Consider the following 13,347-nt stretch of genomic DNA (forward strand, 5'->3'; position numbering starts at 1 on the left):
CAAAGCCATCAATTCACTCATCTAAGTGAAAAGGCTATGAAATCACAGGCATCTTCAGCCACATCCTTAAATTTCACCACTTTACCAATTCCACAAAATTTGTATTGACATTATCTTTCATGCTGGAAACAAAGTTAATGGTCTTCTGCAGGATACTTAAAGAAAATCAAAGGGGCAATCAAGTTTATTTTACGATGTTTAAAGAAGCTAAAATGAGCTTTTTCCACAAATAGGCTTCATAATAAATTCGGGGAAGTCAGGAGAGAACTGTTGATGGTTGCACACACCTACTGTAGATGGCATTGTGCATTAGATTGGCCACAGGAAATATTTGCTACGCTGGGGCTAAGATTCCAAGTTAGGACAGATAATAATAGCAATAATTAATATCTTTTTACGATAGTAAATAGTACTTCACCTTTTTAAATGACTTCTGATTACTTATCACCTCCTCCTCGACATGCTTATTGCCATTGTTCAGGAACTCCATCTCTCTCAGCTGGACCGTTCCTGACTAGCGCCTCACCTCACTCAGGCCCATCTCACTGTCGGCAGTGTTCTTTTGACAATGCCACCTGGAGCCTGTCACTCCTGTTACCTATCTCAGAGATGTTCCACCTCTTGTTTCTCACCTCCCACCTTCCCATAGTTACTCCTTACCCGAGCCGCACAGAGCCTCATGCCATTCCCCAAACATAGTGTTTGGTTCTAAACTCTATTCCTTTACCCTATACCATTCCTTTGCTATCCTTCACGAATATCATCCGTGTCCCCTTTGCCTGACTGGCAAACCCTCACCAGGCCTTCAAAACCAAACCAAAACTTCACCTTGTCTGTGGAAGCCTTTCTGGAAAGCCCAGGGTTGTCTTTACTAGCGATTGTGCTATCTTAACCTTTATACGTAATTTTATTGTCATGCTATCATCATTGCCTATTTCAAAATTTAGGTTCCTCTCCTTCCACCATCATCCCTAACTAGAAAATGAGCTCCTCCGGGCCAGATGTTCTGTCACAGTCATCTGGGATCCCCAGTGTCCAGCAGCTGCTCAAGTCAAGGAACTGATGAATTCAACTGATGAGTGAATGGAAGGATTTTTGTTCCTGTTTGAGACAGAGAAAATGGAATAATGCAAGTAGGAACTCAATGCTCTTTCACCTAGATCAAAGGTGAGAAATCTATTTTACTGTGAGCCAGTTCAAAACACAAAAATGGTTACTGGCTGCATTTTTTTAAATATGTAAGATTTTGAAAATATTTTTATTGAGTGAAAGAATTCCAGTGTGAAAATAGGCACTCCTGGGATGGGCACTGAAGGGTTCACATCTGAGCAGACTGGAAAGGCAGCAACACAGAGATCAATTTGTCATTTTTGTTTTTGTTTTCGTTTGTTTTTAATCTTTCATGTGGAAATCCATTTTGGGCAGAATCCCAAAGCTGAGTAAGTGGCAGCTTGCTCTTCATGAACCACGGAGGACCACAGGGCCACCTGGTCCTTGTTCCTTAGGAAGACTTTTCTTCAAAGGCTGACTGTTCCTGGCGCCGCTCGCTAAGGGGCCTCTTCAGCCCCTCTTCCAAAATGGATCCTTCTGCCTCCTCCACAGCGCTGCCTTTGTGGGCCAGGTGCTGGCGTTAACACTTAGCAAGGCAAAAAAAGTTGCTCCCAGCAGCCTTGCATAAATAATACCCCAGGGGAAATACCTGTATCTATGAATAGTTGTTTATAAACTATGATTCACAGGGTCTCAAGGGGTTACATAGCAAGTCGGGAGACTGGTTGGATGGGCATGTTTTGACTATTCCATCACGTACAGGCCGTGAGCATTTCTGAAGTCTTCTCACGGTACCAGGCCACACGTAACACATGAACACTCAAGTTGTGTCTACAAGACATCAAAACAGCTATCTAATTTGAGCAAATCAATTATCTTTTAAAGCATATCCATCTAGGATGGGAGAACTGGTTGTTTTGCATCATGTAAAAGGTAAAACAAGCATATATTTAAATACGTATTTTAATTCTGCACCTGATTCTATTATAGAGTTGAATAAGCACCACCATAATACGACTCAAATGATTACTGTTGTGAACCTGTGACGAGGTTCCTACCTCAGAAGGGAGGGAACTGATATTTTTTGAACATCTGCCAAGTGCTTTATAAGCATAATTTCATTGAATCACTCAGCACTGCTATGAGGTGGGTATCATATAGCCCCATTTTACAGATCAGGAAATTATGGTTCAGAGAGGCTAGGCAACTTTTCTGTGGTCACATGAAGAACATACTATTGAGCTGGACTTTGGCCTTAGGTCTATCGGTCTACAAAGCTAGTGCTCTGTCCTTCAGCCCACACCTCCGCCAGAGGCCCCCAGAGTTCCAAGGAACCCAGAAGCTGAGCCAGAGCCTTTCTCCATAACTGCACGTAAGCCATGCCAGACGGCTGAGTGTGCATCATTAGTCCCACACACCTCAGGAAAGGAAACGCCTCATCTGTTTAGAAACTGGGATGGAACAACCCTTACCAGAACACAACATTAACCCAAACTTGACTTCATAAATGCAACAAGCAGTGAATTATCACCCTGAGAAAAGACAAATTTCCCCACATTTGGATATTATTAGATCACCTCTTAACTGTATTTTTGTGTAGTTAAACTGTTTTGTTTATTTTAATCAAAGTTATACATGCACATAGTTTATAGGATCCAGCTTATATTTTTTTTCGTGAAAATAACAGTCCCTCATGCCTCCCCCCAGCATCTTTCTCCCCACTTCAAACAGCCATATTCAGCGTTTCTGGCTATTTTATTTCATTTGTTCCATGAGTTGGTTGATTGACGTTTTTGGTGTTTACTTTCACAACTTTAAGTGTGCTACATTTGTTTATATTGCTAATCTGATTTTTCAGGTGTAGGCATTTTCCATGACTTCTCATGTAAGAGCATAGCTTTCTTTCCCCACCTGCTCCCTGCCCATCACGCAATCCCCCTTCCCATCTCTTGGTCCACTCAATACCATTAGGTCATGTCTGTTTGGATTAATACTTGGTGTCTATTTTATAGTAGACGCAGAAAGGTTACAAGAGCTAAGTTCTATCATATGTAGACTGGAATTCTTTTCTTTTTGGCTCAAACTTTTGTTTCCTTGGAGTTGGTTTTGTTTTGTCAAATAGTCTGCATACTATCATTACTTTAACCCCAAACTCTCCAACAATTTGTTTAACCTTTTTCTTAAAATGCTCAAACATATCAGGAATTCTTTCATTTTCATCTTCTTACAGAAGTCTTTCCTCACATCTTGTGACATGTGTGGACCAGACAGATGGTCCTGGACACCAGGTGCACACTCACCACCCAGGCTCTCCCTTCCCTTTCTCCTGGGAGCTCCCTTTGCCTGTATCCTGTATCCATTGTCTTCCTTTCTCTTGCTTCTTTCCTTCATTTTGGTGGGGCACATCCTGGAGTAGCTTCTGGGAAAGGGTGTATGAGAGGTAGAAACTTTTGAGACCTTACATGACTGAAGCTCAACTTGCTTTCTATGTTTTCCCATTCCCAAATTTCCAACCTTCACCTATTTTCTATATCCTCTGCCTCTCACACAATTTGTTACAAATCTCTTAAACAGGTAGGCCCAAGGCTGACCAGAGTAATCCAGTAATAGTCTGGAGAACGTAATACAAGAACTACTTTGTGATTCCTGCATTTGGATTCTGAATCCCTTTCTGCCACAGTTGCATCTTGCAGTTATGGTACATTTGTCTCTCCTGCCTACATGTGTTCCTACTTAGGATTAACAGCTCTCAGTTTTGCCAAGGTCATTTTGAATTCCATTCTTATACCCTTAAGTGCTAATAATGCTGTATCTTAGCATCAGCCATAAACTAAGCTTCATAAATAGCATCCAAATTATTAACAAAGCGCACAAAGTACCACTAGACTCTCAAACTCGCTGCCATGTCTTCTAATAGCTAATTCGAAATGACTTCAAATCATTAAACAACGGGAAAGCTTGAAACATATGACATAATTGTTTCTTCATAAAGAAAAGAATAGTTTGATAGTTGAGTTTCAAGGTCCGAGTTCAAGGGGATTTATCCTGTTGTTTTTGCAAGGGTGTTCAGCTTCTACTTTTCAAAGGCAATCTCTTCTCTTATTTAAAAAATTAGGTAGCACATAATTCTTTTTCCAGACCTCAAGCATCGATTCTATTAATACTAAACAGATATAATTAAAGAGGCAGCAGGGCATAGTGAAAGAGCACTTGCTTGAAGAGTGAGAAGACTAATAGTCCTGAAGCTTATCTGTGATCCAATGTGTTGGCTGTACTAATAATCCAATATTTATTAATCCATCAAATGTGTCTTGTGCACCTTTTATGTCCAGGTACTGTTCTAGGCACTGAGGCAACAGAATGAGGAGGACAGACACGGTCCCAGCCTTTGTTAAATAGGACAACAGACTCTGAGCAAGTAACAAGTTGACCATTCCAGTAACTTAACCTCTATGAGACTCAGTTTCCTCATGAGTAAAATAAAGAAGATAATAATACCACCTCTTTGGTTCAAACAAGGTAATATAGTAGAACACTTTACAAGCTCTCTTTTTTCCAGACAAACTACAAGCATCTACTAGCTTTGGCTTTCCAGGGACAAGGAGCATATCTTACTCACCTTTGTAACCTTAGCAAGCAGGCAGTGCTGGTCAAGTTAGCAGGAACTCAACACATGTGTGCTGAGCAAGCAACAACTCCAAAAGAAGATGAATCTATATTTTCAAACAATGGAAAATCTTTTTGTTTTCTTACCAAGATTATCCACCCATTCGTGAACTAATGAAACTCATGCAGTAGAAACACATAAAGTATTATTATAGTAAAATGTTTCCATTTAGCACATATTCATCATTAAGGTGTATACATTTGAATAACTGAAATATTATAACATTTAGATTTTTATCTATTCCATTTCATATAGCAATCAATTGTCCCTAATATAATTTCTGAGGGTGGAGTGTAATTTTGAGTGTTTGACAAAATTATTTGAGATTTAAAAAACACCCTAAATAGGACGCCCAAAACAAGTCAATTACTTTAAATTTTAAACTGAGACGTAAAAAAAAAATTGAATCAGCTCCCAGCGAAGTTTCAGACTAGAGAAAAATTTTCTAACGATGCTAAAACACATCCAAATAAGTGTATGGAAATGTCAGCTGACCTGCTTCCCAGCAAATCTACAGGAGTAATGGAGTTTAAATCTTTGAAAATTTGTACAGTAGACAGAGTTTTGCCATGGAAGGTAAATGTTTTGGCTTTATTCCTCCAGAGGCCCTAAGGGATAAGCTGTGATTTCTGTTCTTCTCATGGAACCACAGAGCGGAAGGGCTGGGAGGGGCTCAAGGAATTGTCCCGTCCAGCCTCCTTATTTTTTGGAGGAGGAAAAACAGAGGCACAGAGAAGTGAGATGACTTGCCAGTTGCGGAGCTGGGACTAGAACCAAAGTCTCCTCTTCCCTGGAACAGGAAGCAGCAGCAGCCTGCTGAAAACATTGCCTGCTATCCCGGGAATTTGCTGGTCTGCTGTGTGGAGAGAGCCTGACCCTGGAGAGTCCAATTCCAAGACAGTTACACATACATTCCAGCTAAAGATGCATCTTTATTTTAATTGAAATAGAATGACAGACCACCACCTCCAGTTGTTTTTTTTTTTTAACAATAGAAAAATGAAATTCTTCATCTTGTGTTATAAAAGCTCCACTCCTTAATATCAGCAAACAGAAAGTCCTCCAGAGAGGCTTCTCCAACCACAGCAGCGGTTCCCGACGCCCCAGCCTAAGTAACTGGTGCACCCAAAGCCCGTGCCAGCCCCCTCCTCCTCCTTTCTCAGGGCATGTAAGTGCCCACTTCCTGCCCACTTCCTCCCCCACTCAAGAATCTCACTGTCAGCAGCCCTGCTCCTCAAATTCATCCATAACAGGTTCAACCCCTTTCTCTTGGCCTCTCCTTTCACCATCATGAGATCTCAAAACAAAACCAAAACCCAGAAAGTAGTTCCTCTTCACAAGTTTGGGGACACCTAATCTGGTGGTTCATAAGTTATAAAATGGAGAAAAAGAGAGAACATGGCCCCAGGGAGCATCAGATCCAATTCAAATGTGGCTCTGATTCTAAACTCTTGAGGAAGTCCTCAGTCTCTCTGAGGCTGTTTCTTCATCTCTACACTGGAGATGATAATGCTTGTCCCATAGAGTTGTCGTAGAGATTAAAGGGAGATACATTCAAGTGTCCACACACTGCACATGCTACTCACTCGTTCTTTTCCATCTCTCTGCTACTCACTTTCTCTACATTTTCTAGGAACCCAGCTGAATATGTAGGTATTGCCATTCACTATACAGTTCTCTCCACTTTTACGTATATTTTGAATTCCCCATTATAAAAATTTCTTAATAAAATAATCTAAAATAGTCATTTTCTGATGTTAGCAATGTTTAGCAAACACAAATAATCTTTCAATCACATAGATTGGGGTAATGTATTTTTAAAAAGAACAATAATTTGGAAGCTAGAGAATATCATTTCACTCAAATTGAGACATCATAAAATAGCCAATGTTCTTAAGGTTTTATTCTAATATGTAAGCTATATGACAAGGCTATAGCAGATGACCACCTTAACTATTGCTTATGAAATATTATTCTGGTTATATATATTTGTAAAATAGTAGTTCTATCAAAAATATTACCTAGTTCTCCTTTCAGTTTACGTAATTCATAATAATTACGGGATTAATTGCCCCCAAATTGGGTATCTTTTCAAACAAATCGGTTTTGTCATCAGTTGTCGTATGTAGGCTGACTGTTGATCAGTAATGGATGAAATAGTATTTAGTTTGATGCATTTAAATAAAATTAGGGAGCTAATGGTTCAGAATGAATATTTGTTTATATTTTTTAGAGAGTACTGTTATCTGCTTAAGAGGCAATATTTTCTCCTTTGTGATAAAATCTCATGATTTTTATCTGAGCTACAAAATACAAACCTTTTAATCTTTGGTTCTATGTGTTTCTTGGGACCAATGTGATTAAATACTTAGTCTCTTGGTCTCACTTGGTCTCTCTAAGTTTCAGTTTCCCAAATTAGATGAATAACATCTTACATTTATAAAAATACTTTTCATTTAAAGAGTTCATAATGTATTGGACTATTCTATTATAATTTGAAGCATTCCTATAGATTTAGGGGAGGGCATCTATTAAATGCAGCTTACCAAATGGGAACTACAGTCATGGGCTGAGTGACTTGTCCAAGGGCACACAGATACAGGGTTGTAAGGGTCAAATGAGAGGATGCATGGCGGGGGTTTGACAACCATAAAGTGTTACATGAATGCAGGGTATGGCCAGAGACATGAACAGATCCGTGATGAAGTCTTACAGTTATTGACTGCTATTCTTTATACTGTGTTCCCTCGACTTTCCAGTCGAAACTAAAATAAGACTTTCACCAAAAAATCTCATAGCACACAGTGAGGAATAAGGAAAAGTTGGGAATTATACAGAATTCCTTGGAAATATGGTGCCATGTTATTTTTATGGATGTTAATAATGGCCCTGCTATTGAAATAGTCTCCACTCCACAATTCTTTTTTTTTTTTTAAAGAATAAAACAAGTTTGAAATTCTGACCAAACTAACTTGGGGATTGACTTTCAGTACTTCTGAATTTCTCGTGCTGCATCTACTCAGTTTCCTACTTGGCTGGAGAATTATTGAGAAATCTTGTAGTGTATTTTATGTACTTCCTGCATGCTGCTCTCTACACTGCTACAGAATATCAGCAAAACTTGTGTATTATTCTCAGAACTCTTTCAGAGTATAATGAGCTGCTGCAAAGGGGTCTGAGGGCTTCTGATGAAAGGTGTTTAGAATGCGCCAAATGTCATGGTTACTACGAAAATTATCAACCAACTAGAAACAATAGTTATTTTATGCCCAAAAAAAGTGTTTTAATAATGATTCATTTTTGGTCATTAGCTGATTATTCTGAGTTCTCATTATCTTGAAACTATATTGGCACCAAGAAAAAATATGTTTTCAAATTTGGCCTCTTTTACATGGTGGTTCCATCTCTCATGCACCAACCATAAATCCTTTGCCTCTGGGACTGCAAATGCTTCAGGATGTAATGGAAAGTTAGTATCACATGGCAAGACATTTGTTCCCATTACAGAGTGAGGCCAGCTCTGAAATTCAAACCCTAATGAGAACAAGTATGTAAATGAGAGCAGCCAAACCAAACAGATGAAGAAAACAAATCCCAAGGAGTCTATAAAAGACATTTTTTTTTAGCCTAGGTATTCATTAATCCATAGCATTTAGACACTATGAATGCAAAATAGAGCTTCTTTTCCCAATAGTTTGTTACTATAGTGACATATCTATAGACCTACTTTTAAAAAACTCAACGATGAGAACTTTTTACTCCTGGAGTGGCTCTACTGATTAAATTTTCTTATGTAAAGGAAATGTTATTTAAACTAGAATACTATACCAAATACTAAAAATATTTAACGTACCCTAAATCAAATATGATTAAGAATGGCTAGTGTTGGGGGCTGACCCAGAGGCGAAGAGGTTAAGTTTGCACGGTCCACTTCAGCGGCCAGGGGTTCACCAGTTCAGATCCCGGGCACAGACCTACACATTGCATGGCAAGCCATGCTGTGGCAGGCATCCCACATATAAAGTAGAGGAAGATGGGCACGGATACCAGCTCAGGGCCAGTCTTCCTTAGCAAAAAGAGGAGGATTGGCAGCAGATGTTAGCTCAGGGCTACTCTTCCACAAAAAAAAAAAAAAAGAATGGCTTAGTGTCAAAGGAATGCGTATACTTGATCAAAATTTCAATCTTATGTTTTCTGCAGAATACTAAAGATGTTATATTCTCAAAGACTTCCACATATGATCCAATATATAGCTTGCATATATTTTGAAATTTCTGCAAAGAATAAAATTGCTTCAATAAAAAGGTTAAAAAAGGGGCCGGCCCAGTGGCACAGCAGTTAAGTTCCCACATTCTGCTCAGCAGCCCGGGGTTCACCAGTTTGGATCCTGGGTGTGGACATGGCACCACTTGGCAAGCCATGCTGTGGCAGGCATCCCACATATAAAGTAGAGGAAGATGGGAATGAATGTCAGCTCAGGGCCCGTCTTCCTCAGTAAAAAGAGGAGGATTGGCAGCAGATGTCAGCTCAGGGCTAATCATCCCCTCCACCCCCGAAAAAAGAAAGGTTAAAAAAGATCTTTGTCTAATAAATGATTTCTTTTTTTTCCTCTTAAAGATGCATGTTTATAAAAGTACCCTTTTGGGCAGGGCATTTCCCACTGTACCAACATGCCACAATTTTAGGCACGTTTACTGCTTCACTTTCATAATTCTGAATGAACATGTTGTAGGATGTTGTAAAAATGGGAAATTCATTTATTTATACAATATTGAGACTCTAATATGTGCCAGGTTCTATTATAGACCTTGGGAACACAAGAAAGAACAAGACAGATGGAAGCCCTTGCTCTCCTTGGAGCCATCCATTTTAGTGTGGAAAGACAGACAACAAAGAAGGTAAGTAAAGAACATAGTATATTAAAAGGCAGTAAGTGCTACAGAGAAAAACAAAGCAGGAAAGAGGGATGGCACTGGGATAGGCTGGCAGTCTTAAACAGTGTAGTCAGAGCAGGCCTCACTGAAAGGAGACATTTGAGCAAAGACTTGAAGGAGGTAAGGGAATTAAACAAGCAAACATTTCAGGGAATGAGCAGAAGGTACAGTAAGTGCAAAGGTCCAAAGGCAGGAGGGCACCTTGGGGGATCAGGCAAGAACTAGCACATTGGAATGTACTCAAAGCTGCAGCACAAACAACTTGTGAACCCATTTATACGTTCGGTGTTGCACACAAAATCAAGACTTCACACTTGGATCTGTCCTTTGGGAGTCTAGATTCATAAAATCTTAGAACCAAAACTCTTACTTTACAGATAAAGAATACGAAACCCAGAGAGGTTACGCCCTGTTCAAGGACCCACAGCTGGACAGAATGCTGCAGAGACTGCACCAGGGTCTCCTGACACCCCGTTTTCTTGCAAACCTACTTCTCATAGTTTAATGTTCTCTCCCTTACATCCTCGTAATTCCTTTTTGATTTCATAAGTTAACTCTTTAAAGTGTTTTTGCATTAATTTGATTCAACTGAAAAAGTGTTAATCATTCTTAATATTATCTTTTGACGGCATTCAAATATACACTACTTCTGAGGGGCAATTCATCTTTGGATAGCAATTACCAATTGCCATCTATCAATAACTAAAATGTAGTCTCGTCTGTTGTTATATCTTTACAAAGTTACTCTTGGCTTAGGTGGTGTGTGTAGGTACATTTTTTATATATAAAAGTAATACATTCAGATAAAAATCATATGTGACCATTGTAGAAAATTTGGAAAATATTTTAAAAACTAACCAAAAAAAGCCTACAGTCTCATCACCCAGAGATAGTCAGTACTTAAATTCTGATGCGTTTTCCCCAAAATTTGTTCCCTATGCATACACGTAATTTGCTTTCAAAGATGAGACATAGTTTTGTTTAATGTTTAACTTGATATTCCACCATATGTAACGTTTAAAAAACATCATCAAATGATGACAAATGTTCGTCTTTAAAACAGTTTTGGTTTTTGAAAAGAGAAGTCGACTAGAAGTAAAGGTTATTAACAAGGTGGGCTATGAAGTTTGGGTAATACTTTTCTACACATACCTGGGTGCTCTTGTCGAGTAATACGATCAATATCCGTAAGCTTCATAACTAAGCTGTAAAATAATTGAAGAGTTTCAGAATGATATTTAACAAAAACGCGACACTGGAACACATGCATCCCTTTTAAAGAATTTGCACAACAAACTTGGCATGCTACCCTCTTCTTAATCTTAATGCTGTATAATCATACTTTAGAAAAGACCAAATTCCATCAAATAATAAGTAATATATTTCAAAAGTACTGGATAAGATAAGCAAACTTCCTTTTCCTTTTCATTTGGAATTTATACCAGCCCGCTCACACTTACATTGGGGCCTATGGTACAAAAAAATACGTAGGTGTTTCTTCTTCCATGTTCAACTAGCAAAATAGACTAACTTTGTGTGCTTCAAAGACAGGGATAATGGCCTGTGCATCTGTCCCTGCTGAAGCTCTCAGCCACGCTGGCACTGCTTTGGAGTCACCACGGTAAGAACAAGTTTAACCTTCGCACACACAGCCTGGAACTGCTTAAAAAAACGAGCCAGGCCAGTTGTCACCCCCAGAGCACCAGAGCGTAACCTCGCTACACAGTGCTATCTTAGCATTCTCTTGTGAACGAAGAAATAGCCCATGAAATAGAGTAAAACTCACCCACTGTTGGACTGTACCTTACAAGGAAGTAAAAAGTAACCTCTAAAAGAAGGGCAACCCACCAATATCGAATGTATGGCCTCGCCTCCTACCTCTCCCATCAAGGGCCCTCCTCTGTGGATCTTTCATGACTAAGTGAACGCATCCAAGTGTCCCTAGACTTATCTGTGAATATTTTTATCTCATTGGAAAAACGAGGCTCAGCCCTGAGCCTCCCTAAAATTAGCTCTCCTTGTCAGGTGATTCCACCACACTTATCTAATAATTACATTGACACAAAACGGTCTCCTTTCTCACTGTTGTTCAGAGTTGTTGTTTTATTTTTTTAAGTGGGGCATTTCAAGTTCTTCTTGAGTAAACAAAATCACTGCCATTAAGTTAGTTAGGGTTTCATGGAGAAAAAGATCTCTCTCACACAGGGATTTAATCAGTTGACAGCAACCAAGTTATTAAATCTCTGTATAAGAAATGTCATGTTGATTGTCAAATATTTCTACCATTTTAGTAAGACACAATGTTATAGCCCTATAAAGAGAAACTTATCTTTGACTATCTAAGGTTTTTTTTAGATCTGTATAAACATAATACTTATGTTCAAAACTGTGAGAGGCTAAGAAAACAAAAAGGTTTCTTTTTAACTGTAAATCAGACTACCTTAATCCTCTGCTTACAACCCTCCTGTGGCTTTCCATCACACTTAAAATCCAATCCAAGTCCTGACAAGGTCCGCAAGGCCTGCCGCTGCTCCCTCCAGATGTCCTCTCCGATGCCCCAGCTCCCTCCCCATCACACACGGGTCTCTACCACAGAGCCACTGTCTGCACTTGTCTCTCTGCCTTAGCTACTGGCTACTGACAAGGAGCTTGCCCTTGGCTCAGAGACGCTTTCTCAGGCCCACCTGCCAGACGCCTGAGGCGCCCTCACCCCCACCTTCCCCTGCTGTTTTCTTTCTTCTTAATACTTAGGAATATTTGAAATTATCACATTTATTTCTTTATTTCTTTAGTGTCTGTTCCCCTATTAAAATATAAGACCTATTAGAACAAGGGCTTCCTTTTGTTGTCTATTTTACAACTCTTTTCCCCAAGTCTAGCAAAGAGGCCAGCACATAGTAGGCTTCTAAATATATGCTGAATGAATGAACAAGCAGATATTTGGAACTGTTTGTTCGAAACATAAGGTTGATCCTGCTAGGAGAATTTTTTTTCTCACACCAAAATAAAATATTAATAAGCAAAATTATTTTAAACACTGTAGTTAAGCTTAAAGAAATTCAGTGGAGAATATTTGAATAATGTGACTGAATCATCACCACATAATTTATCTTTCTTGAAAATATACATTTTTGTAGGAGGGGTTGATTTTTTTCAACCCCTCTATGATTCCATAGAGTGTAGAACCATTGTATTTATGGAGTATCCATAAAACAAGTAAGAATGAAATATTTATAAACTAAAAATCTAGAATTAGATCAGTTGTTGAATAAACATATGCAATATGCAAAAAAGAAAGATTAGTATCAAAATCTAGAAAAAATGGGGTGAAGATAGAGAACATATTCTAAATATTTGAAGACAAAAATATATTTGTATCTGGCCAATTTAGTTTAAAAACAGGTAAATGCCACAAAATGAGTGTCATAATAATACCGTTATGATTATTCATTAGGGATTTGATGGCCACAACTGGAATGACCCTATGCTTAACATTTCACCTTGATTTTGCATTTTCTCCCTATTTCTTTATTTCTTACTAGCTTCCCTCCTGTCCAAAGACCTCAGGTTACAGATGAGGGAGGGGTGTGAGTATTAATTTGCAGAGAGCAGCTCATTACACGGCCATTTTAAGTAACACCCAAATCCTTGTGCAAACATGGATCATGGGTTGAGCTTTTAATGAGTATGAACGCT

The 13,347-nt window shown here is 38.9% G+C and overlaps 1 long non-coding RNA gene across 7 annotated transcripts in view; it reads right to left on the reverse strand.

Annotated features, from left to right (window-relative positions):
• The window catches only part of LOC106829453 (uncharacterized), a 29,027-nt gene extending 17,435 nt beyond the window's left edge, over positions 1 to 11,592 (reverse strand). For 2 of the 7 annotated variants that reach the window (XR_011496697.1, XR_011496696.1), the window contains exons 1-2: positions 11,438 to 11,564; positions 10,804 to 10,856 (exon numbers count right to left, since the gene is read on the reverse strand). This is a non-coding gene — a long non-coding RNA (uncharacterized lncRNA). Of the gene's footprint in view, positions 1 to 4,669; positions 4,764 to 10,803; positions 10,857 to 11,437 lie in introns of all 7 variants that reach the window. The other 5 variants (XR_011496694.1, XR_011496695.1, XR_011496693.1 and 2 more) reach the window with 5 other exon arrangements.
• Between the last annotated feature and the right edge of the window lie 1,755 nt (positions 11,593 to 13,347).

Source organism: Equus asinus, chromosome 21 (genome assembly GCF_041296235.1).
Source record: "Equus asinus isolate D_3611 breed Donkey chromosome 21, EquAss-T2T_v2, whole genome shotgun sequence".
Lineage (NCBI taxonomy): Eukaryota > Metazoa > Chordata > Mammalia > Perissodactyla > Equidae > Equus > Equus asinus.